A 27,160-nucleotide genomic window follows, 5' to 3' on the forward strand; every position below is an offset into this window, starting at 1 on the left:
AAGGGTTTTTCCCTGATCCCGGATGCGGCCAGCTGCCAGGCTGAGGCCAAGCGAGTCGCTATTAGCACCGCTCTTCTCCTTGTGGAATGTACAAAAGACACCCCGGTAGCCACCTTGGCTCAAGTTTTGACCCCGACGTTTGGAGCCGAGGCATCCGCACTGGCGGTTCGAGTACAACCTCTGCTGGGCGGGGAACCTGACCCCATACTCTTGCTCCTCGAGACAGAACTTTTGCCACGCATTACGGCAGAGGCTGCCCTAAGACTTGAGAACGCCAAAGTTCTTGCGGATCAGCAAGCCGCCGAAGCGGCTAGGGTCGCAAGAGAGAGAGAGGCGGCGGAAGCAGCCAGGGCGGCTGCAGCAAGGAATAAGGCGAACGTGGACACGCGCCCCAAGGACTATGTACTGGGACTATCAGGTCTCACCTTTTCCCCGGCGTTTGTCCCGTCGCGTACGACCCAACGCGCACGCCGTTTGGCTGACCGACGTCGAGACTCAGATGAGTCTGAAGACGAGGATTTATATGGGGATAGCTCTCAATGGGCCACGAGCTTCCGAACCAGTAAGCCTCATCTTACTGGGGGCCCAAGTGAGGAGGTTCATCTTTTACGAGCCCAGAATCGGGAGCTCTCCGACCGTGTGGATCAACTCCAAGAAGTAATGGAACTTATGCTTCACGAGAACAGGCAATTACAACAAACCCTGATAGCTCAGAGACAGCCCGTTCCGATACCGGGTCAGGCGGTACCCGTACAACCACCCGCTAATGTGCCTGCTCCACCCTTACCTCCTGGAGCTCCTGTTGCTCCTCCGCTCCGACCACCCGTGCAACCACCTGCTAATGTGCCTGCTCCACCCTTGCCTCCTGGAGCTCCTGTTGCTCCTCCGCCCGGACCACCCGTGCAACCGGGTCAGCCCGCGCCCGGCCCTTGGAAGCAACTCAAATTGAGGACTACGTATGACGGATCTCTTGAGACTTTGCCTTGTTTCTTGCATCAAGTGGACAGTTATATGCGAGAACAAGGTCAACTTTTCCCCACGGAAGATAGCCGGGTGCGGTACGTAGCTTCCCTCCTGACAGGCAAAGCGGCTGACTGGATGGTCCTCCAGTTTGACACCCGCTCTCGTGCGATTCGTTCCCTCAACAACTTCATGACTGCCCTGAGAAGGAGGTTTGAGGACCCCTTCCTGGGAGAAAGAGCCAAAACGGAACTTTTACAATTAAAACAAGGCTCTGCTACAGTTCGGGAATTTGCCGATGAATTTCAGCGACTGGCAAGTAAAATTGTAGGTTGGCCCGAGACCACCCTAATCCATCATTTCAGGGAAGCCTTGCATCCTGACATTCTGAACTGGTCTTACATGCGGGGCGATCCCGATACCCTCGAAGGCTGGATCCTATTAGCCGAGGAAGTGGAAAGCCGCCGCCGCTTTATTTCTCTCGTCCGTCAAAAGCACAAGGAGAAGGGCACCCAAAAGCCTCAACCCAAGGCACCACTGCTCGTCCCACGAAATCCCTCACGTCCGCTCCAGGAACGTGAAGTCCGATTTCAGAGGGGTGCCTGTCTTACATGCGGAGAAATGGGCCACTTTGCAGCCGTTTGCCCACGCCGCCAGGAATTATTTCGTCCCAGCACGACAACCCGCGCCCGAGGTCGTCCACCACGCAGAGGCACCGCGGCCACCCGCAGCGCAGCTCCGGGAAGGCCCACACCCTCTGCACTCCATGCCGGGGACCCAGCCTCCCTGCCTGCTTCCAACGACCCCGCCGGGTCTCGGATTACAAGTGCCCCATTGGGGGACAGCTTTCCCTCTTCGGATGAGGAAAACCCTTGGATTTCTCCAGCCTTAAACCTGGAATCTCCCCTCGACTTGTCAAAAAACGGCTCCGGTCTGTGGTGAATGGAGCATCTCCACAGACCTCTCAGGATCTTCCTATCAAACCGAATGCTCCTACCAAAATCAAAGAAGTGGACTCCACCGTCTACGTGGATGCAGTTTTACAACAACTTAACGGAGGTCCACAAATCCCCGTCAAAGCACTAATTGACTCCGGTTGCTGTCGCACTCTCATAAGCGAAGCCACGTTTGCTGCCCTCAGAGCCGACTCAGAGGCTTTACCCGCCCCCGTCCAATTTGCTCAAATGGACGGGAGCCAATTCCAGGGGGGTCCAGTTGATCATCGCACCATAGGGGTGGCAATGGGAATTGGTTCCCACTGGGAACAAATAGACTTCACTATAGCCCCTATCCGATTTGAAGTGGTCTTGGGAATTAACTGGATTAAAGGACATAGTCCCAGTATTGATTGGGAAACAGACACTATTTCTTTCGCTAGTCCCACCTGCGACCAGCATCGGCAAAACTTTGCTCTGCCATTTCCGCCCGTTCCAGCGTTAACCTCTACTGCCCCAGTACCACCGGCTCTACCCGCTGTATACCGGGACTTTGAAGATGTCTTCGACCTTAAGGAATGTGATGCCTTACCCCCCCACCGGGCCTCAGACTGTGCGATTGAAGTAGTAAAGGACTGCACATTAACCAAAAGTAAGATTTACCCTATGAGCGCTTCCGAGCGCACTGTCCTCCGGGACTTTTTGGACAAAAACCTCGCCAGAGGGTTCATTCGCCCTTCGAATGCCCCAAACTCGGCCCCCGCGTTTTTCGTCCGGAAAAAAGAGGGCGACCTTCGCCTGTGCATTGACTTCAGAAAGCTCAATGCGGTTACCCAGACCAACGCCTATCCTATCCCATTAATATCGGATATTTTGGGACAATTACAGGAAGGCCGTGTGTTCTCTAAATTAGACTTGGTGGAAGCCTACTACCGAGTCCGTATCCGCGAAGGAGATGAACACCTCACTGCCTTCTCTAGCTGTTTCGGAATGTATGAATTCCTTGTAATGCCGTTCGGATTAAAAGGGGCCCCGGGGGTCTTCATGCAACTCATCAATGAAATCCTACATGACCTTCTATATCGTGGGGTGGTGGTCTACTTAGATGACATTCTCATTTATTCGAAAACTATGGACGAGCATGTGACTCTGGTCAGAGAAGTTCTACAACGCCTGCGTAACCATCAACTGTTCGCTAAACTAGCTAAGTGTGAATTTCACCAAAGCAAACTCACGTTTTTGGGATACATCATCTCCCACCAAGGTCTTCGCATGGACCCCGCCAAAGTCCAAGCCGTCCTTGATTGGACTCCCCCCACCAACCGTAAGCAAGTACAGCAATTTCTGGGATTTGCAAACTTCTATCGGGGATTCATCCCTAACTTCGCCCAAGTGGCTCTACCCATTACGGACCTGCTGAAAACTAAAGGAAAAGTAAGCTCGGCTGCCTTGCCCTCCGCAAAGATCCTATGGACTGAGCAATGCCAAGCCGCCTTTCTGGCCCTCAAACGCCTTTTCACTTCGGAGCCGGTGCTACGGCACCCAGACCCAAATCAAATGTTCATTGTGCAAGTCGATGCTTCCGATGTAGCCATGGGAGGGGCTCTCCTCCAGCAAGGACCGGACGGTCTTCTTCACCCTTGCGCTTACTTTTCAAAAAAATTTGCGCACGCTCAATTAAACTGGCCCATCTGGGAGAAAGAGGCCTCTGCAGTTCATCATGCACTGACTTTATGGCGGCAATTCTTGGAAGGGTCTAAAATACCCTTTGAAGTTTGGACCGATCACAAAAATCTAGCTGCCCTCACGGGGTCCCATAAGCTATCGGCGAAACAACAACGGTGGGCGGAGTTCTTTGCTCAGTTCCGTTTCACCCTGAAGCACGTCCCTGGGAAGCAGAACGTTCTCGCGGATGCCCTCTCCCGTTTACCACAATATCCGGTAAAACTCGAAAGACCCACCAACTCTCTGTTCACCCCTATGCAACGTGGGGCCCTACCTATGCTGGCTGTGCAAACCCGATCCCAGCATCAACACACCTCGCAAGCTCCGCCAGCCCAACCGGCTGCCCAGCCGCCACCGCAACAGACCGGAGTTCCCGCCCCTCCTACCCCTCCGACCGCTCAGCCGCCTGCAGTCTGCGCGCCGCCACACGTAAGCACTAGCCCTATAACTATTTCTCAGATCTCCAAAACCGACGGGGGGGCTCCCTCCAAACTCCCCATCTCCGAATCCTTTTTAACTGTCCTTCGGGACCAGTGCCTTTTAGAACGTTCCGCTCATACCCTACCTCCTGGTGTTTTGGAACAAGGGGGGTCCTGGTACAAAGACTCAAAATTGTATGTACCCAAAGCTCTCCGGAAGGACGTTTTACATTTAGCTCATGGAGCCAAAACAGCTGGGCACTTTGGGTTTCTGAAGACCCTTCACTTATTGCGCAGACAGTTCTGGTGGGGGGGAATGCGTTCCGACATTGACTCCTTCATCCGCAGCTGTCCCGTTTGTGCCGCTGCGAAACGATCGCAGGGCAAACCCCCGGGTCTGCTACAACCTCTTGAAACGCCCAGCAAACCTTGGGAAGTGATCGCTATGGACTTCATGACTGATCTCCCTCTCAGTGGGGGTAAAACTGTGTTGTGGGTTGTTACTGATTTGTTTTCTAAGCAAATACATTTGATTCCATGTGCAGGGATCCCCTCTGCTCAGAAACTAGCCCGCCTCTTCGTGACGCATATATTTCGTTTACATTCGTTTCCGCGTAAAATAATTTGTGACCGCGGAAGTGGTTTCGTTTCTAAGTTTTGGAAAGCTTTCCTCAAGTTGGTGGGGGTGGAACAGGGATTGTCTAGTGCATACCATCCTCAAACTGATGGTCAAACTGAACGTGTCAATGCTGTACTCGAATGCTATTTGCGTTGTTATGTTAACTACCACCAGGATAACTGGGTGGAACTGCTACCTTTAGCAGAATATGCCTACAATAATGCCATGCATCAATCCACAGGTTTTAGCCCGTTTTTTGCTGTGTATGGACAAGATTTCAGTCCCATCGTTCCTACAGATGATGTGGAGGGGGAGGGGAACCCCGACATTGCCTCCTGGGCACACGCCCTCCGTACCACTTGGCCCTGGCTCGTTAGCAACCTCGACCGGGCCAAACGTAAATACAAAGCGCAAGCTGACAAACATCGCTCCCCCGGGGGTGATCTGCAAGTGGGTGCTTTGGTTTACCTTTCCACCAAAAACCTCCGGTCCACCCAACCGTGCCATAAACTCAGCGCCAAATTCATTGGCCCTTTCCCCATTACTCGGGTCATAAACCCTGTCACAGTGGAACTGGCTCTCCCCAAATCTTTGAGGCGTGTGCATCCTGTTTTCCACATAAGCCTCCTCAAACCCCATGTTGCTTCTCCACGGTGGCATCCGGACCCACCGCCTGCGCAACCCATCATGGTGGGGGGGGAAGAACACTTCGAAGTCTCCAAGATCCTTGACTCCCGTATTCACCATGGTACTCTCCAGTATCTAGTTCGTTGGAAACATTTCCCCCCTGCCTATGACGAATGGGTGCGCGCACGAGATGTCTCCGCCCCCGACCTCATTGACGCCTTTCACATTGCTTACCCGAACAGGCCAGCCCCCTTGCGAACTGGGAGGGGGCCTTGAGGGGAGCAGAATGTCAGGCTGCTATCTCGGTTTCGTTATTGCCTCTGTCTCTGTGCTGTATTGTCTGCCCCCCAAGGTCGCATGCCTAAGCCTAAGCCTGGGAACTCAGCTCCTGGGAAACTGTATTCCTGCGTGTAATCTCCCGCCTTTCCTGCCTTATAATATCTCCCAGCTAGTGAGCCTTTCATAGCTGTCATTTTATTCGTTTGCACTGTATGCCTATTTGATCAGTAAAATCCACCTGTTTGGACTCTATAAGACTTTGTGGTGATTTCTGGTTCTGTGGGCCAAGGGCTGACAGGCACCCGCTCGCTTCTTCCTGGCGCGCCTCCGCTCCCGTTAGAGGCGGGACTTCAGAAGAGCCCAGGCGGCATCGGGACTTTGGTGTCTTGACGGCTCCCCCTCCCTCAGCCTGCTCCCTTCACCAAGGGTGGGTGGGTGCTTGCAACCCCCCAACATTTTTGTGAGCCTCCTGGTCTTTGGGGATTGCCCCCCCCCTCAAGGGAGGCCTTTTACTGTGGTGGCCGCTACCTGGCCTCAAAGGTGCCCATAAGTTCCACAAGGCTGGGCAACCCCGGCCTAAAGAGACCTGGGTTCAAATCCCAGAGCCAGCCAAACGAGTATCCCGCGAGGACCTTCTTGGCGAGGGCTGCCCCATGATGGGGCCTCAGCCGCCGGGAATCCAAGGCCCACCCCCCCTCTCGCCCCGGCCGCCTTGGGCTCTGGGGCCGGCGCCGGAGGCCTGCAGGCGGCTTCGGGGGGGGGGGCGGCGGCGGGACCCGCGGGCTCCCCTCCGCAGCCCGCCCCCCGGGGCCAGAGTCTGCCGCGCGACGCCTCCGGCGGGGGGGACCCTCTTTCCCGCCCTCCCTCCGGGCAGGGGCAAGAACGGCGGGGGAGAGGAAGGGGGGGCTCCCGCTTCCTGCCCCGGATCGACCCCCCCCCCCGGGCTCCTGTTTGGCCTGGGGTGGGCGACCCGTCCTTCGGTGCCCTGGCGGGGGGCGTGGCGGACGGGCGCCCCACCCCCCGCCCCGCCCGGCTCCCCGGGGAGGGGGGAGGAGGGGGCTGGCGGCGGCGACAGCAGCAGCAGCAGCAGCGGCATCGTCACGTGGAGCCCCCTCCCCTCCCCTCCCCTCCCCTCCCCTCCCTCCGCTGCCCTCCTTTGTTGTAGCCGGAGCGGCGGCGGCGGCGGCGAGGCGGGATGCGGCGTGCTGGCCGGCGGGTGGGCAGCCCTTGACGGAAGGGGGGGCGCAGCCGCAGGGTGCCCATGGCGGCCCCCGCCCGCCGCCCCCGCCCCCCGCCGGCGCTGGTGCTGGGGGTGCTGGTGCTGCTGGCCCTCCGCGCGCCCCCCGCCCGCGCCTCCAACCCCCCCGCCCTCCACGCCGACCCCCCCGCCCCGCACTGCGCCAGGGCCAAGGCGGGCGCCAACTGCTCAGGTACGCCGACGCGACGCCCCGACGGGGGGGGCGGGGGCGGGGGGCTCCCTGCCGGGGGGGCGGCGGGGGGGGGCTCCCTGGAGCGGCAACAAAGGCCGCCCGCCACGCTCTGCCGGGGGCCGAGGGGCGCTTGTGCCCGCCCCCTCCCTCCCTCCCCCCCCCGGCCGTGGGGCTGGGGGCACCTTCTTTCTTCTTCCCCCTGGAGAGCGGCGGAGGCGGCTGCGGGGCCCGGCCGGCCGGCCCGCCTTGCCGGGCCCGCCTGGAGAAGAGCCGCTCCGCCGGGGCCAGGCGGGGGGGGGGGCGGCGGCGCTGCAGCCCCCCTTTGTCTTCCTCGGCGGCTGTCCGCGCCCGCGAGTGGCGGCGAGGCGAGGCGAGGCGTCGTCGTCGAGGGCCCGGGCGGGCGGAGGGGGTTGGGGGAGCCGCGGCGGCCGCTGCCGTCCGGCGTCTCCGTGTGCCCACCTCCCCGGAGAGTGGCGGGCCGGGGGGCGGAGGCGGGCTGCCTGGAGCTCCGGGGTGGGCCGGGCCGGGCCGGCCTGCTCCGCCAGCCCTCGACAGGCGGGGGGGGGGGGGCGGCGGCTTCCCGGTGGGGCCCCTGGTCAGGGAAGCCGTGGTGGCGGGAAGGGGCGAGCCGCTCTCCGCAGCCCACCCGGTGCGGAGGCGCCAGCTGCGGGGGGCCACCGGAGGACGAGCGGAGGGAGGGAGGGAGGGGCGTCGCTCTCCGCTGGCGGCATTCTTCACCTGGCGTCCAGGTAGAAGCAACCGGCTGGGGCTGGGGGCTGGGGATTGGCAGGGGCAGAGGTCATGCCGGAAGGGGGCGCGCGAAAGGGTCGGCACCTGTCGCTGAACTGCTGAGTCTCCCTGTCTTTTGGCTGTGTGATGAACGTGGGGCTTGATACGCAGCACCCAGTTGCAGCTTGCGGGGGGTGTGAGAGTAAAGCCCCAGCGAACCCCGTGGAAGCTCACTTTTCCGTCCGCGTGCATAGATAGGCCTGACGCACAAACTGCATTTCTGACGGAGCGTTCGTTTGTTTGAAACACAATTTAACCCCATGCCTCTGCTGCTTGATCTAGACAGTGCAGCCAATATTGGTTAGCAAATGGTCCGGCAAGCAGGCTGTTTGCAATATCGCTTCAGTCTCTCTTGGTTTGCTCTGTGCCTCCTTGTGGGTTTCAGTGTGCTCCGGTGCCAGACCTATGGCTGGTGTGACTGGAGCAAAGCACCGTTCTTCTACTTCTTGCATGCTTCGCCTATTCCCCACCATTTAGCCTGATGATACTCTTTCCTGCAAAGAAAGAATAGTGCAGGGGTCAGCAAACTCAGTCAAAAGAGCCAAATATCAACAGTACAACGATTGAGATTTCTTTTGAGAGCCAAATTTCTTAAACTTAAACTATATATGTTTATTAACTTAATAAACTTTAATTAAAGTTTTAAGTCTTAATTAAACTATAGGTACACTGAATAAAACTTGATATCATACTTAATAGTGATCTTATTTATTGATAAAAATTAAATTGTAAGTCCCTACCATTTCTCCCTCCCTGTCTGGCGTCCCCGTCTGGAGGCCTGGTTTACCGCCATAAAAGCCTATTGGTAGACCTGGCCTCCTGCTGAGTCCCATTGGGAGGCCAGGTCTACCCATTGGCTTTCTTGGCAGTAGACCTGGCCTCCGGAGGCCCTTAGAAGCCAATTGGTAGACCTGGCCTCTGAAGGGGGACTTTTTCCCCTCCTCGGAGTCCAGGTCTACCGCCAAGAAAGCCAGTGGGTAGACATGGCCTTCGAATGGGACTCAGCCGGAGGCCAGGTCTACCAAAGGAAGCCCACCCCGCCCAGCAGCTGATAGGCCAGGAACTAGGGCTGTTGAAAAAAAAATTCAGTAAAGTTCGGCTTCGGCAAAATTCGGCCCTTTTAAATTCGGGCCGTGCCGAAGTCCGAATTCCCCCGCTTCGGATCCCCGAAATTCGGCGGGAGATCCGGAGTTCGGGGAAAAATTCGGCCGGGTCTTTGAAGTGCTTCAAAGAGTCTGGAAGGGGGCGGGGGTCTTTAAAGAGCCCCCCCGCAGGCCTTCACGGGGCTTCCCTGAAGGCGCTCGGCGGGGGGGGGGGAACAGATCTGTGCCTCCCGGCCAGGAGGCACACATCTATTTAAAGGGCCCCCCGCGCGCCTCCAGGGAAGCTCCCTGAAGGCGCGCAGGGGGTCTTTAAACAGATCTGTGCCTCCCGGCCGGAAGGCACAGATCTGTTTAAAGACCCCCAGTGCGCCTTCAGGGAAGCAGATCTGTTTAAAGGGCCCGAATTCGCCGAATTGATTCGAGAACACCCCGAACTCGCTGAATTCAGTTCCCCGTTTCCCCCCTTTTTTGAGTTTGGTTCAATCCGAACCGAAAAACTGCCGAATCGGGGGAAATTCAGCTGTTTTTCGGTTCAGGCCGAACAAATTGACAGCCCTACCAGGAACCGCCAAGCTGCCCGCCCAGCAATCGCGTGGCTATTGGGGAGGGGAGGCGAGGCTTTAGCCTCCCAACCATTGAGGGCAAGGGAAAGGGGGACCCGGCCATTCTCCACGGTGTGGGGGGGGGGAGAGACAGCGTGCCCGCTCACCGCTCTCTCTCTCTCAGGCGCACCGGCTCCTCAGCCCGGCTGCCGGCACGAGCGGGCGCAAGAGCAGGGGCTCAGAACCGAGTTCGGAGAGCCGCACTCAACGGGCCAAAGAGCCGCATGCGGCTCGGGAGCCGCAGTTTGCAGATCCCTGGGCTAGTGGGTTAATGCACTCCTGGCAAACACCCGTTTACCTTACAGGCAGAGCCTGTGGTGAGATTTGCTTTGGAAAGCCAGAAAACTGAGAAAAATATTTTCACTTCAAGAGAAAATATTAGGTGTTAGGTGGATCTGTAACTGGTTGACAGATTGCCCCCAAAGATTGCTTGTTAATGGTTCATTGTCCACTTGGAGAAAAGTGGATAGTGGAGTGCCTCAGGGATCAGTCCTGGGCCCTCTGTTGTTCAGAATCTTTATAAATGATTTGGATGAGAGAATAGAGGGGATGCTTCTTAAATTTGCAGATGATACTAAATTGGGAGGGGTAGCAAATACGGTAAAAGACAGAGCTAGGATACAGGATGATCTTGACAGGCTGGAGAATTGGGCTAAAACTCACTTCAACAAAGATAAATGTAAAGTTCTGCATTTAGGTAGGAGAAATCAAATGCATAATTATAGGATGGGGGAGACTTGTCTCAGCAGTACTGTGTGCGAAAAGGACCTTGGGGTCTTAGTAGACCAAACACTAAACATGAGTCAGCAGTGTGATGCGGTAGCTAAAAAGGCAAATGCAATCTTGGGCTGCATCAACAGAAGTATAGTGTCCAGATCATGCGAAGTGATGGCATCACTTTACTCCACTCTGGTTAGACCTCACCTAAAGTATTGTGTTCAGTTTGGGGCACAACAATTTCAGAAAGATGTAGACTAGCTGGAACATGTTCAGGGGAGGGCAACAAAGATAGTGAGGGGTCTGGAGACCAAGTCCAATAGGGGTCTGGAGACCAAGACCAAGAGGAAAGGTTGAAGGAGCTGGGTATGTTTACCCTGAAGAGGAGAAGACTGAGAGGGGATATGATAACCATCTTCAAGTACTTGAAGGGCTGTCATATAGAGGAGGGTGCAGAATTATTTTCTGTTACTCCAGAAGGTCGGACCAGAACCAACGGGTTAAAATTAAATCAAAAACGTTCCTGTCTAGACATCAGGAAGAAATTTCTAACAGTTAGAGCAGTTCCTCAGTGGAACAGGCTTCCTCAGGACGTGGTAAGCATTCCTTCCCTGGAGGTTTTAAAGCAGAGGCTAGATGGCCATCTGTCAGCAATGCTGATTCTATGACCTAAAGCAGATCATGAGAGGGAGGGCACCTTGGCCATCTTCTGGGCATGAAGTATGGGTCACTGGGTGTGTGGGGAGGTAGTTGTGAATTTCCTGCATTGTGCAGGGGGTTGGACTAGATGACTCGGGTGGCCCTTCCAGCTCTATGATTCTATGATTGTAATGGTTAGGTGTGGTGGTTTCATACCTTTCCTTTGGCACCCCTGGTCTGTCTTGGTTGTTCCTTGGAGTTCTGTATGGGTTTTCTGTCCATTAGAGATCTCGCTGCCAGCCCTCAATGTCCAGGTCTTCCCATTCCTCTGTTAGCCTGACTCTTCCATCTTCCCTGAGCAAAGCCTGGGTAAAATCCCCATGCAGAAGGCAAAGTGTGGGGCATGCAAGTTTGGTTTAGCTCACAGCCAATTACAAAACAGCATGTCCAGAGGCAGGGATTGAAATGTTTCCTGCTTCCTCAGAGCTCTTTCAGAGCAGAAGAAAATCTTTTTATAACCGAGGCTTGGATTCCCCCCCCCTTTCAGATTGCTCCATTTTTTATGTTGTTGTTCTTAAAATGCTTTTGTATGTGACAGTTGGGTTGGGGGGGAATTTTCTCTCACAATAAGCTCTACAAAGTAATCTTATTACAAAGTAGCATTTAACGGGGCGAGGACTTGATTTGAGCCTGGAGACTGCTGGTGCATAGATTCCCAACAGGAAAGTGCGGGTCCAGCGAGCAATGAACCTCAGGTAAAACTCCCATGCATAAATGACCTTACAGGCCCTGTGGAATTAAGTCCCGCAGGGCCTGGGTCTCACTAGACAGAGTTCCACCAGGCTGGGGACAGAGCTGAAAAGGCCCTGGCCCTGGTTAAGGACAGCCAGATAGTATGGGGGCCAGGGACAACCAAGAAGCTGTTTCCTGACGAGCGTAAAGCTCTTTGTGGGGTATATCGGGAGAGGCGGTCCCACAGTTACAAAGGTCCCAGACCATTTAGGGCTTTGAAGGTAAGCACCAAAAACCTTAAACTTGATCCGGTATTCTATTTGGAGCCAGTGCAGCTGGTGGAGCACCGGTTGGATGTGGGCTGTCCAAGGGGTCCCCATCAGGAGCTGTGCTGCTGCGCTCTGAACCAGTTGACGTTTTCGGAGCAGTCTCAAGGGTAGCCCTGTGTGGAGCGAGTTACAGTAGTCTAATCTAGAGGTGACTGTAGCATGGGTCACTGTGGCCAGGTCAGCCCGGGACAGATAGGGGGGCAGCTTTCGGGCCTGGCGGAGATGGGAAAATGCTGTCTTGGCCGCATTTGTGACCTGAGCCTCCTTGGCAGGGGAGGCATTCAAGGTCACTCCCAAACTCTTGATGGTGGGAGCTGGTACCAGCTGCAACCCATCAAGATTAGGGAACTGGATCCCCTGATCTGCACCACCCTGGCCCAGCCACAGGACCTCCGTTTTCGATGGGTTCAGTTTCAGATGGCTCTGCTTCAACCATCCCACTACAGCCTCCAAACACCTGGCCAGAATTCCTGGAATGGCACCTGGCCCACCATCAACAGATATATCTGGGTGTCATCTGCATATTGATGACAATCCATCCCGAAACTCCTGACTAATAGGGTATAGATGTTAAAAAACATCAAAGTGTCAGGCCTGCTTTCCACTGCTCTCAGCAGCCTGTGAATTTTTAATTTCGACTCCACCAGGTGCCTCTCAAGGTCGAACTTGCTAACTACTGAATTCCTGTTCCAGCGCTATCTCCCGTGGGAACGGCCCCTCGTTAGAAGGGGGGCCGCCTTGGCCCATTGTGACTAATACTTTCCCTTATAGGCCTGCACTGTGCTCCCAATTGCCATTCGTGCCAATGTACCTGTAAGCTCTGCATACCTGTATGTTTTCCAATAAATCAGCTCTCTTTTGGACTCCTTGTCTGTGGATGCTGTTTGTGGGATTACCACGGGGACAAGTGCTTACATTTTGGCACGAATCCCTTCTCTATTTTTTCCCTGCCTGGCTGGAGCCCTGGAGGGTTCGCCGGTCCCTCGGATTGGAGCAGGGGACGTGCTCTCCGAGTGAATTGCCTGTGGCTGGAGCCCCGGAGGGTTCGCCTAGGCCCCTGGTGGCAGTAGAGGCGACGCTCCCCAGGTAGGGGGTTTCTGGCTGAAACCCTGGAGGGTCCTGAACCTTGGTACCCTCCGTTGGAACCGTCGAACGAGTACCCCGACAACCCTTCTTTGCTAGATGACGTTCTTGCTGAGGCGCTGCGGACGGATGCAGAGATCAATCGCCTGATTATACTCATTCGAGTTCAGTGGCGTCGCCTAGCTGACACGACCCCCTAGACGGACCCCGACACAGATCAAATTGCCCAGCACGAACTCCGCATACTGGACAGTTTGGTGGAAGAAGTTCGACTGGCGCAGGAGGATTTAGCCACTTTGACTCATTTGCTAACGGGGTTAACTATACGTGAGAAGCAACAGGAACCGGCAGCGGCCCCGATCCGTCCCCGATCCATGGCGGGGGCACAGGCGGAAGAAGTCCCCATCCCAACCGCCCCTGACCCCAACTTGTGCTTGGCAGAAGCACGGGATGTAGCAGCCCGGACAGCCTTGCAGTTTGTTGGACTGACCTCGGCCACTGCCACGGTGGCCGAACTCACGAAGCTTCTAACCCCTGAGTTTGGGACAGACGCTGCTGCTCTGGCTGTTCGGGTGCAACCGTTGTTGGACCTAAAAGATTCCTCTGAACTTCTTCTACTTTTGGAGAGCGAAGCTCTCCCAATCGTCACCACGGCGATTGCCGCCAAGCTTGAGGCTGACCAAGTGCTCACAGACCGACAGCAAGCCGAGGAACAGTTCCGGGCAGCGGATGCGGCGGCGGCGCGGGCGCGGGCTGCGCAAGAAAAGGAGCAACGTTTGGCTGCCGCTCGAGCCCGCACGATCATGGACATGCGTCCCAGAGACAGCACCGAGTTTGGATTTATTCCCTCATTTTCCCTGAGTTTTGGTCCATCTTGCGACGCACAGCGCGCAACTCGGCGTGCAGGTCGCTTCACTTAGCCAGACTACTCGGATGAGGAAGACCTGCATGGTGAGGAACCCCACTGGGCTACTGATCTCTGGGTCAGCCAGTCCCGACGCACGGGGGGAGCTGGGGACGAAATGCATCTTTTGTGGGGCCAAAACCGGGACTTGATTGATCGTGTGGCCCATCTGCAGGACCAAATGGAAAATGAAATGCTTCGAGAAAATGAACGCTTACAACAAGCCCAAACTACCCCAGTCCAACCGGTGCCAACTCAGCCGACTCTGCCGGCTCCACGACCGCAGCTTCTGCCGCTGGGGGCACCACTTCTCCCTCCTCCGAGACTCCCAACTCAGCCGGTTCCCGGAGCACCAGTTTTGCCGGCTCCCGGAGCACCAGTTTTGCAGGCCCCCGGAGCGCCGGTTTTACCGGCCCCAGGAGCACCTGTTTTGCCGCTTCCGGGGCAACCGCCAGCGCCCCTTCCCATACAATGGAAACAACCTCGGTTGAGAGTGACCTACGACAACTCAGTGGAAGCCCTACCCTGTTTCCTACACCAAGTAGACAGTTATATGCGGGAACAAGGACAGCACTTCCCTACCAAAGACAGCCGGGTGCGCTTCGCTGCCTCCCTCTTGACTGGAAAAGCTGCCGACTGGATGGTCCTCCAGTTTGACACTCGGGCCCGATCCATACGCTCACTCAACGAGTTCATGCGAGTGTTACGGCGACATTTTGAGGACCCTTTCCTGGGAGATAAGGCCAAGGCAGCCCTCCTACAACTTCGACAAGGCTCTACACCTGTGTGGGAATTCGCGGACGAATTCCAGAGGCTCACCAGTAAAATAGTGGACTGGACCGAGGCTACCCGAATACATTATTTCTGGGAAGCCTTACATCCTGAGATATTGAACTGGGCTTATATGCAACGAGACCCAGACATTCTTGAAGAATGGATTCTACTGGCCGAGGAAGTGGAGAGTCGTCGCCAATTCATTTCGCTGGCCCGCCATCGAGCCAAGGAGGGGGGCAACCAAAAGTCTCCAATGCTGCGGAGACCTGCTCTACCCTCGCAAGACCGCGTGTCTCAGTTTCAGAGGGGAGCCTGTCTCGTTTGCGGAACCATGGACCACTTTGCAGCAGCCTGCCCGCTTCGGCCGGACCGGTTGGCCCCTGCTCGACAGGATGGACCGCCCCGGAGCCGGGGGCGACCTCTGCGCAGAGGCACCGCGGCCAACCGTAGCGCTGCTCCTGGACGGACCGTGTCATCAGCTCTCCACATCGGAGATGCGCCCCACGAACCTGCACCAGCAAACCCATCAGGGTTCCAGATTACAAGTGCCCCACTTGGGGACAACTCGCCGTCTTCGGATGAAGACAAGGACTGGGACTCCTCTGCCTTGAATCTCGAATCTCCTCTAGACCGGTCAAAAAATGGGTGGGGTCTGTGGTAAGTGGAGCGACACCGTGGACCCTCACAGCTGTTCCTGCAAAACCCAAAGCTCCAATGAAGGTGAGTGAGATCGAAGATACTGTGTATGTAGACGTAGTGTTACAGCGCCATAAAGGGGGCCCCCAGTTACAAGTTAAAGCACTCATAGACTCCGGGTGTGCCCGCTCCCTGATCAACGAAACCACTTTCAAAGTGCTCAAAGCCAAGTCAGAGACCCTGCCTGCTCCCATCCAGTTCGCCCAGATGGATGGCAGCGACTTCAAAGGGGGGCCAGTGGATCGTCGCACTCGCGGATTGGTGATGGGCATTGGCCACCATTGGGAACAAATTGACTTTACCATAGCCCCTATCAGATACAACGTGGTATTGGGAATTAACTGGCTCAAAGGGCACAGCCCTTGGATTGACTGGGGGGCTGGAACTATAAAATTTTCTGATCCTAATTGCGACCAACACCGTCTCAAGGTAGCTGTTGTACCTCCGTCAGCCTCGGCTTTAGTCTCAGACCCCCCTTCGTCCTTTCCTCTAGCTGTTGAATATCGAGACTTTTCGGAGGTTTTTGATGTACAGAAATGTGATGTACTGCCCCCCCCATCGCCAGACAGACTGTGCTATTGAAGTAGTGTGAAATGAAAAACTGCCTAAAAGTAAGATTTACCCCATGAGCGCTACCGAACGAACCGTGCTACGTGAATTCTTAGTCAAGAATTTGGCGCTGGGTTTCATTCGGCCGTCTACCACCCCTTCTTCGGCCCCTGCCTTCTTTATGCGCAAAAAGACGGGTGACTTGTGCTTATGCATCGACTTCCGAAAACTTAACGCAGTCACCCAATCCAATGCCTACCCCATTCCTTTGATCTCGGATCTCTTGGGACAACTAAAAGAAGGGCGTATCTTTACAAAACTTGACTTGGTGGAAGCCTACTACAGAATCAGGATTCGTGAGAGCGATGTACCTCTCACAGCCTTTTCCAGTTGCTTTGGCAGACTTGAATGATCGTGTGGCCCGTCTGCAGGGTCAAATGGAACGGTTGCTTCGTGAAAACGACTGTTTGCAACAAGCTCTAACAGCCCAGCCGGCCCAACCAGCGCCAGCCCAGCCGGGCCAACCAGCGCCAGCCCTGCCAGCCCAACCAGTGCCAGCCCAGCCGGCCCAACCAGCACCAGCCCAGCCGGGGTCGCCGCCCCCTGGCGCTCCCGGTTTATCGGCTCCCGGGGCACCTGCATTACCGGCCCCTGGAGCACCGTTTCCGCCGCCTCCAGACCGGTGCCAACTCAGCCGAATCTGCCGGCTCCACGACCACAGCTTCCGCCGCTGGGGGCACCATTTCTCTCTCCTCCTCAAACCTTACATGGCGGCTCCCCACTTCCACCCGGTGCCCAGTCCTGAAGTGCCTACCATGGTGGGGGGGGGGAAGGTGCATTTGGAGGTCGCTAAGATTCTTGATTCTAAGCTGAGGAGGGGAAAGTTATTTTATCTGGTTCGTTGGAAACATTTGGGACCTGCCCAAGATGAGTGGGTGGCTGCCCCCATGTTGCGGCCCCTCGCCTAGTGCGTGAATTTCACAGTGCCACGTCCTGCCACTGGTGTGGGAGGGGGGCCTTAAGGGGGGCAGAATGTCAGAGGTGTCAGTCGTTCCTTAGCTAGTGCCTTGTGTTGCTCTGTTCTGCTATGCTGGGGCCAGCCCGTACAAGCGGTTAGGCTCTTGGCACAGGCCCGGTTGTGGATGTTTGCATATTTGCTGTACTGTTCTCACCCTCGGTTTCCCTCCACCCGTTGCTGTAGCCTTGAGTGGCTAACAAGCTATGTCTCCCCGCTCTCCCTTCATCCTCCCTCTTCCCCCCCCCCCAGACATTGTTATCAATCCCTTTCCCAGGCTTGTTAGAAAGTGCACCTGTGATGTAATCTTGCTACCACGTTTAAGCTATGCTCTGTAGTCTGGCTCGCTCATTAGCAGCTTTGAATTCTGCAAGTTACCTTAGCTGTACCTGATGCTTCTACAATAAAGTTTACCTGCTTCTGACTTGGCTGTCTGAGCAAGTGGCTTTTTCCTTTTATCCTTTTACTTTTATGCCTTAGAAGCTCCTTGATCAATTGATCTTGAGCAGCATATATCTAGTGTTGGAGGGATATAAGGACTGAAACAAATCTTGCCACTGACAGTGAAGCCTTGGGGTCCCTGTCGCTTAGTAAAAAAGGCATTATGACAGTCACAGAGGCATTGGATTTGTATATTAAAAGGGGGGAAATATAGTGCGATCGAAGTTCCTCGTAAAAGCGGCATTCCAAAAGGGCATGGGCTAATGAGTCAATAGAGCCAGAAGAGCAAGGGCAGATCCTGTCTGAGTATGGTATATTCAGAATTCTGCCCTGCATTACCATAGAAGGATTAGCATTCAATCTAGCCAAGCAAAAAGCTCTACAGAGAGGAGGAGTTTTCAGATAATATGTATAGGCAGGCAGACCACGTGGAGGGGGTATTCCGAAGAACTGGGATGAACAGACGCGACGAGCACGAAAAGCAAGTGGCTTTTTGGGAATTGCCCAGGTTGGCTGGAGAACCTGACACTATAGTTTAATTAAGACTTAAAACTTTAATTAAAGTTTTTTAAGTTAATAAACAGTGTACCTACCTATATAGTTTAAGTTTAAGAAATTTGGCTCTCAAAAGAAATCTCAATCGTTGTATTGTTGATATTTGGCTCTTTTGACTAATGAGTTTGCCGACCCCTGGCATAGATGAACACATGAACACATGAAGCTGCCTTATACTGAATCAGACCCTTGGTCCATCAAAGTCAGTATTGTCTGCTCAGACTGGCAGCGGCTCTCCAGGGTCTCAGGCAGGAGTTGTTTACATCACCTACCTGCCTTGTCCCTTCCACTGGAGATGCCGAGGATTGAACCTGGGACCTTCTGCATGCCAAGCAGATGCTCTACCACTGAACCACAGCCACAGAGTTTACCTCTGCAGCAGACATACGACAACAGTGGACTATTGTTTCTTAAAGGGGTATCTACTGGGCACAATAAATAAATGAAGCTGCAATTAAACTTCTGGTCCAAACTTGCTCAAAAAATTGCAAATACTTGGATCCAGTGGGGGAATTTCAGGGGCACGAGGGACGGGACACCATGGAGAGGGGGCATTTGGCAGCCCCTCCAAGTTACTTGCTGTGTCATTGGAATGAACAAGAAGCGTGTCTTCATTCACACTGCTGCTGCATTTCTGTATTTTGATCTCTCTCTCAGACTCTGGCATTGGATTGGAGTCTAGAGCTCCAGGATTTCTTTTTGGAAGAGAGTGGGGGGAGGAGTTGTTACAGCACCCTCTTCCCCCTCCCTGGTTGCCTTAGGTGAGGTCTGGCTCTTCCCCCATGGCTCTCCCAGGGTGCACCTTTCAAAGGGCTGCCTGGGGGTGGGATTGCTCTGGCCTCACCTGCTCCCTCTATCCTGGGGGATGGGCCTATGGGAGTGGCGGGTCCTGGGCCCAATGGGCAGCTGCCTGCCTGGGATCCCATTTCTCTTGCCTCTCCCCCAGGAAGCCTTGTAGGGCTTCTCCTCTGGTCTCTCCTGGCCTAAGGAGGCCACTGCAGCCTGTTCCCTGCTCCCCCCCCCCACAAGCCTTCCTGGCTCCCCCCACAGAGGAGGAACAGTCCATCGCTGGCAGCAGGCTGTGCTCCTCCTCTGCCACCCTTCTTGCCCCATGCCTCCGCTGCCGGCCCCTGGCCTGCCTGGCATCTCTGGGCATTGTGGCAAGTCAGGAAGCTGCTCCTGTGGCATCCAGTTGGGCTTCTGCAGTCCTCCCGTGACAGCAGCATTCCTGTGGGCTCACCTAAGTGGCTTTTTTCCCGTTCAGGAGGGCCAGGACAGCAGGAGCCTTGTGTGACGGGCAGGAGGCAGGCCCAACTGGAGAGCCCCCGGGAATGCTGCTCCAGCATCTGGTCACCTGTGAGGAGGGGGGGGGAATGTTGGAGGGAGTCACAGGAGGAGCAAGTTCAGATCTGCCTCAGGGACAGCTCAGGTCTGGCTCAGCAAAGGAGCAGGCGTGGAGGGCCCCTTGGCCTGGTGGCGTGGCACGGGGGTTGAGCTCTGTCTCTGGGGGAGAAGGGAGTGCCCACTTGTGAGGACAGTTTCTGGGGACGAGCAGACCTGGACCTGCATTTAGCAGGGGGTTGGACTAGGTGGCCTCTGCATGGCCCCTTCCAACTCTGTGATTCTATGATTCACGCAGTCTGACTCTGGGGGAAGGGGCGGCTGGTGTGGGTGGAATCCTGAGTGTGTGTGTGAGAGGATCCAACCTAGGTTTTTGTCTTCCCCATTTTCACTCTAGGAATGAATGAGCACCGTTCAGTTGTATGGGAGAATGCACTGTAAAATAGATCACTTTGGCACTTGGTGGTATTTGGCTAAAGCCGCTAATGATTGTTGAAGATGCCAGTATTTAGAGTGAAGGTGGGCATCGCCCCCTCTGAGCTGTTCCAGATTGCTACCCAGGGCCTCTGAGAGGGGGTTGCCAGCTGTGGTTTGGAAAATACCTGTAGATTTTGAGGGTGGAGCTTGGGTGTGGTTTGAGGAGGGGAGGGGCCTCAGCGGGGTCAATGCCCACCCTCCAAAACAACCATTTTCTCCAGGGGAAGTGATCTTTGTAGTCCGAAGATGAAGTGTAATATGGAGAGCTCTCCAGGCCCCACCTGGTAACCCTAGTCTGGGGGGGACAAAATCCCTGAGGCGCAGGTCAGTTGGAGGGCCCCTGAAGCAGGTGCTGCGTGGCATTCAGAGTGTGTCTCGGTTTATTCTCCTTCTAATGCAGTTCTGCACTGCAGCTGCTGGGGGTGCCGGAGAGCCAGAGCACAGCAAAGCCCCGTCTTCTTTCTGCTCGCCTTGCCTTTCTGCATAGTTTACCACAAGGAGGCAAGCGGGGCTTTGCGCATCCTGCTGCCTGAGCCCATCAGCTGGACCAGCACTGGAGCAAGGCAAGGCCAGCCAGCACAACTCATGGCTGCTAAATTCGTTGCCAGGCTGACAAGGTTGTTGTTTCCAGCCACCTGTTTCCCTCTTCCTTTCCTTCCACCCAGTTCAACAGATTTGTCTGCTTATCCAGATCTTCCCTGTTAGCGTGTTGGAGAAAATAAAACAACCTTTCCTTTTTTTAAATTTTCTCTTCCCCTTTTCCCCACTTTTTTCCTTCTTCATTTTGCTATCTTCTTTTCATGATATACTTTCATTTCTCTCTCCCTCCTTTTAACCCCCCTTTATTTGTCAGTCTTGATCGCAACTCTTTCTCATCCCTGGTTGGCAACTTAGAATGTACTTAGTGGTAGTGTCGCATCAAACCCTTGATAATATTATGAACAGAAGCGGGGTGGTGGTGAATATTTCCCCTTGACCTATCAAAGTAGTAAAAGAGTGCTTCCCCCGCCCCCTTTACATGCATGGTAGTGGAATTTTAATCTGTTTTAGTGGTTATACATGTAGAACAGAAGTTAGAACTCCTCCCTCCCTTAAGTAGATTTAATTACATTTTAAACCCTGTTCAGGGCAGGTAGTGGGTGGAGGTGTTTGTATTGGTGGGACATCTGATATCCCTTTGTCTGTTCTATTTTGCTATTGTAGACATTAAACTTCATATTTCTTTTTAGAAAATATGTCAGCAAAATCATTCCCAGTGATCCCAGTACTTATCTAGCACCATTACGTAATCAATTTCCCCCTGCTTTTCTCCTAGGTAAAGGTGCAAGAGTAAACTTAAATAGATTTCTTACTGATTTAGTTACTAAAGGTATATTGTGATCAGGTTTGTGAACTACAGCCCACTTCATCAGATGTAAGAAGGGTGTCCTATATTGGTACACATAGGTGTGTGTGTACAGATAGAAAATTACAAAATTAGACACATGGTTTGGATCAGGGTCATACAAGGGGGCAGGTGGAATCTGTCCGGGGGCCTATGTTGGCTCTTGGCAGCCCTAGAATCATAGAGTTGGGACTACCAGGGTCATCTAGTCCAACCCCCTGTCCAATGCAGGAAATTCATAACTACCTCCCCCACACATCCCCAGTGACCCCAACCCTCCCCCACCATGCAGGATCCCACAATCAAAGCACTCCTGACAGATGGCCATCCAGCCTGCTTAAAGACCTTCAAAGATGGGGACTCCACCCCCCTCTGAGGCAGTGCATTCCACCATTGAACAGCCCTCACCGTCAGGAAGCCCTGTTGCCACCTATTTATTTCTCCCCGATGGGAGACATTAAGAAGTGAACTGGCTCTTCTCAGCATTTCTTCATCTTTTCCTCTGCATGTCCCGTAGCCTGATGGTGTGATGGAGCCTTAGGAATTGGATTCTGTGTCTGTTGATCAAGGAGAGGATGCTTTTGTAGGTGTGGTTGTGGTGTTTAGTGTACTGCTGGCTTCAAAGCCCTTTTCTGGTTTCACACCATATTATTGTTTTTAAATATATGTTGGTTACCACCTTGACTGCCTACTCTGGTGCAGGAGAAGATTGAGTTTATTAATATTTCAATGAATAAGTAATGGTGTTGCATTAACTTGAATATTAGATAATGGCTGTCTAAACGTAATTTTTGATGTAACCCATTAACAACTGAATCCTAAATAGTTTCTGGGGGACTCACATCGTGTGCTTTGGGATTTCAGCCTTTGTCCAACTAAATAAGACTTTATATTGCTCCATTTTGCATAAGCTTGCCCCAACTAGATATTAAGCAAATTCATATGTGACATTCTTGGAAGTTGCTTTCCATTTAGCAGGTGTAGATTTCCTCCCATCATTCTTGGGAGATGGCCGTCTCTTTCTTCCTTACTTCAGTTTCCTAGTGTAAATATGACATTTACTATTTGGCTATTGAAATGCCAGCGTGGTGTAGTGGTTAAGAGCTGTGGACTCTAATCTGGTGAACCAGGTTTGATTCCTCACTCCTCCACATGAAACCTTAGGCCAGTCACAGTTTTCTCCGAACTCTCTCAGTCCCACCTCCCTCACAAGGTGTCTGTTGTGGGGAGAGGAAGGGAAGGCGATGGTAAGCCAATTTGAGACTCCTTAAAAGAGGAGAAAATTGGGGTATAAAAACCACTCTTCTCCTTCTCCTTCTTCCCAAAGTTATGAGCTCTGATTTCAAGAAAACCATTTTGTGTGATAGAGTCTGACGTGCCTCCCCACGGCCCCCACCCAACGACGGGACCACCGCGTCCCACGGCCCCAGCGGGCAGCTTCCCAGGCCTCAGAATTGGAGGATAGAAGTGAGGACGCTCTCCACACCTTCTTCTCGCGGCACAGGGTGTTTTGGCTGCCGCCTAGCACACCCAACGCGCCCCCTTTCCTCCCCGGCCTCTGCTTCAGCTTCCGCCTTTATGGGCTTCCCTTCCCTCTAAACCCTCCTTTAGCCCCGCTCTCCGCGGGCCGTCCGCTCAGTCCTCCCCTTTCCCCGCGGTCGCACTGCCGCACACGACCGCCTTGCCCTTCTCGAGGGCTCTTACTCTCACCCCGTCCCCCTCTTCTTCCCCGCTCCCTTCTCGCTTCGCTGACCCCCCCCCCGAGAGCCACTTCTTGCCGCTTTGGGCCCCCGCCATCCCGCCGGAGTCCGAGGCTGAGCCTCGGCTACAGCTGGCGTCTCTGGCTGCGGGGCTCCCACTGCCCGGGGAGAAACCTTCTCCGCCTCGCCTCCAGGGTTTGCGCTTGCTGGGCCGGCACGCGCTCCTCCCTGCCGGGAGGTCGGCCCCCGGCCTCCTCCCGTTCCTCCCGCCGGCCCCGCCTCCCGGCGCGCTGCCAGCTCGGCCGGCCGGCCCCGCCCCCTCTTCCTCCCGCCCCGGTAAGTGGGGTTGTTTCCCAGGGGGTTGAGCCGCCCCAGGAGGCCCGGGGGTAGCCGCGGAGTTGGGTCGCAGTCCCGAGGGCCGGCCCCAGGCCGCGGACTTGGGACATAGAGGTTATATGTTTAAAAGAGAATAACACATGGAATGAGACAATGCCACAGGAAATAAATGCATATTGGGAAGCCTCTCAACCAGCAGTAATTTATTCTAGCAGTTACTTCAGCAGAAAACTGATTCCTGTTGGGTGTTGTCTGTTGTAGCTGAAGCAACAAAGAGCTTCTGAAGATTAGCGCCCCACTTTGTCAGATATGTGAAGAAACATGTACATGGGGTACAGAGAGAGACCATGTAAATAGTGGTACAAAAAGGCAGTCTGATACATCGGTGACATTTTTCATTCCACATATACACAAGATAAGAAGAGAATCTTTCAAAACAGCAGTGCAAGATAATAATACTCTCTTCCTAGCTATGCAGTGCTAATGTAACCCATATAGAGGGAGAGAAATTCGTGGTTCAGATCAAGACCTAAATTAATAGAATCAAATGTGATGAGAAATTCTAGCCTAGCAATTTCACATTGGAATGTCCCTTTGAAGACTTTTTTAGATGGAGCGGGGTAACTTTGATGTTAGGGAGTCCTGCAACTAGCCCATGGAGCCAAAACCGCAGGGCACTTTGGGCTTTTGAAAACGCTTCACTTATTATGCAAGCAGTTTTGGTGGGCGGGCATGCGTGCCGACGTGGACTCGTTCATCCGCAGTTGCCTGATATGTGCCACCGTTAAACGGGCCCAAGGAAAACCCACGGGACTATTGCAACCGTTAGAAATCCCTTCAAAGCCTTGGGAGGTAATCGCTATGGATTTTATGATTGACCTCCCTCTCAGCGAGGGGAAAACTGTTTTGTGGGTTATTACCGACCTGTTCTCGAAACAGGTACACCTCGTCCCGTGCGCAGGTATTCCTTCCGCCCCAAAACTGGCCCGCCTCTTTGTGTCACATGTCTTCCGACTACATTCCTTTCCGCGCAAGATTGTGAGCGACCGCGGAAGTAGCTATGTGGCAAAATTTTGGAAAGCTTTCCTTAAACTGGTGGGGGTGGAACAGGGTCTGTCTAGTGCTTTCCATCCTCAAACGGATGGGCAAACTGAACGTGTTAATGCTGTACTAGAATGTTATCTTCGTTGCTATGTCAATTACCACCAGGATGATTGGGTTGAGTTATTACCTTTTGCCGAGTATGCCTATAACAACGCTGTACATCAACCCACAGGTTTTAGCCCATTTCAAGTTGTCTATGGCCAGGACTTCAGTCCCATTGGCCATGTTGATGTTTCGGGGGAGGAGGGCGGCAAAGGCGTGGCGGCTTGGGTGCATACGATTCAGACCACCTGGCCCTGGCTGGTGAAAAACCTTGAGCGTGTCAGCCCTTGGCCCACAGAACCAGAAATCACCACAAAGTCTTATAGAGTCCAAACAGATGGCTTTTACTGATCAAATAGGCATACAGTGCAAACGAATAAAATGACAGCTATGAAAGGCTCACTAGCTGGGAGATATTATAAGGCAGGAAAGGCGGGAGATTACACGCAGGAATACAGTTTCCCAGGAGCTGAGTTCCCAGGCTTAGGCATGCGACCTTGGGGGGCAGACAATACAGCACAGAGACAGAGGTAATAACGAAACCGAGATAGCAGGGGCCCCGGGGGTCTTCATGCAACTCATCAATGAAATCCTACATGACCTTCTATATCGTGGGGTGGTGGTCTACTTAGATGACATTCTCATTTATTCGAAAACTATGGACGAGCATGTGACTCTGGTCAGGGAAGTTCTACAACGCCTTCGTAACCATCAACTGTTCGCTAAACTAGCTAAGTGTGAATTTCACCAAAGCAAACTCACGTTTTTGGGATACATCATCTCCCACCAAGGTCTTCGCATGGACCCCGCCAAAGTCCAAGCCGTCCTCGATTGGACTCCCCCCACCAACCGTAAGCAAGTACAGCAATTTCTGGGATTTGCAAACTTCTATCGGGGATTCATCCCTAACTTCGCCCAAGTGGCTCTACCCATTACGGACCTACTGAAAACTAAGGGAAAAGTAAGCTCGGCTGCCTTGCCCTCCGCAAAAATCCTATGGACTGAGCAATGCCAAGCCGCCTTCCTGGCCCTCAAACGCCTCTTCACTTCGGAGCCGGTGCTACGGCACCCAGACCCAAATCAAATGTTCATTGTGCAAGTCGATGCTTCCGATGTAGCCATGGGAGGGGCTCTCCTCCAGCAAGGACCGGACGGTCTTCTTCACCCTTGCGCTTACTTTTCAAAAAAATTTGCGCACGCTCAATTAAACTGGCCCATCTGGGAGAAAGAGGCCTCTGCAGTTCATCATGCACTGACTTTATGGCGGCAATTCTTGGAAGGGTCTAAAGTACCCTTTGAAGTTTGGACCGATCACAAAAATCTAGCTGCCCTCACGGGGTCCCATAAGCTATCGGCGAAACAACAACGGTGGGCGGAGTTCTTTGCTCAGTTCCGTTTCACCCTGAAGCACGTCCCTGGGAAGCAGAACGTTCTCGCGGATGCCCTCTCCCGTTTACCACAATATCCGGTAAAACTCGAAAGACCTACCAACTCTCTGTTCACCCCTATGCAACGTGGGGCCCTACCTATGCTGGCTGTGCAAACCCGATCCCAGCATCAACACACCTTCCCTAACTCGCAAGCTCCGCCAGCCCAACCGGCTGCCCAGCCGCCACCGCAACAGACCGGAGTTCCCGCCCCTCCTACCCCTCCGACCGCTCAGCCGCCTGCAGTCTGCGCGCCGCCGCACGTAAGCACTAACCCTATAACTATTCCTCAGATCTCCAGGACCGACGGGGGGGCTCCCTCCAAAATCCCCATCTCCGAATCCTTTTTAACTGTCCTTCGGGACCAGTGCCTTTTAGAACGTTCCGCTCATACCCTACCTCCTGGTGTTTTGGAACAAGGGGGGTCCTGGTACAAAGACTCAAAATTGTATGTACCCAAAGCTCTCCGGAAGGACGTTTTACATTTAGCTCATGGAGCCAAAACAGCTGGGCACTTTGGGTTTCTGAAGACCCTTCACTTATTGCGCAGACAGTTCTGGTGGGGGGGAATGCGTTCCGACATTGACTCCTTCATCCGCAGCTGTCCCGTTTGTGCCGCTGCGAAACGATCGCAGGGCAAACCCCCGGGACTGCTACAACCTCTTGAAACGCCCAGCAGACCTTGGGAAGTGATTGCTATGGACTTCATGACTGATCTCCCTCTCAGTGGGGGTAAAACTGTGTTGTGGGTTGTTACTGATTTGTTTTCTAAGCAAATACATTTGATTCCATGTGCAGGGATCCCCTCTGCTCAGAAACTGGCCCGCCTCTTCGTGACGCATATATTTCGTTTACATTCGTTTCCGCGTAAAATAATTTGTGACCGCGGAAGTGGTTTCGTTTCTAAGTTTTGGAAAGCTTTCCTCAAGTTGGTGGGGGTGGAACAGGGATTATCCAGTGCATACCATCCTCAAACTGATGGTCAAACTGAACGTGTCAATGCTGTACTTGAATGTTATTTGCGTTGTTATGTTAACTACCACCAGGATAACTGGGTGGAACTGTTACCTTTAGCAGAATATGCCTACAATAATGCCATGCATCAATCCACAGGTTTTAGCCCGTTTTTTGCTGTGTATGGACAAGATTTCAGTCCCATCGTTCCTACAGATGATGTAGAGGGGGAGGGGAACCCCGACATTGCCTCCTGGGCACACGCCCTCCGTACCACTTGGCCCTGGCTCGTTAGCAACCTCGACCGGGCCAAACGTAAATACAAAGCGCAAGCTGACAAACATCGCTCCCCCGGGGGTGATCTGCAAGTGGGTGCTTTGGTTTACCTTTCCACCAAAAACCTCCGTTCCACCCAACCGTGCCATAAACTCAGCGCCAAATTCATTGGCCCTTTCCCCATTACGCGGGTCATA

This window comes from Euleptes europaea, chromosome 17 (genome assembly GCF_029931775.1).
Source record: "Euleptes europaea isolate rEulEur1 chromosome 17, rEulEur1.hap1, whole genome shotgun sequence".
Lineage (NCBI taxonomy): Eukaryota > Metazoa > Chordata > Lepidosauria > Squamata > Sphaerodactylidae > Euleptes > Euleptes europaea.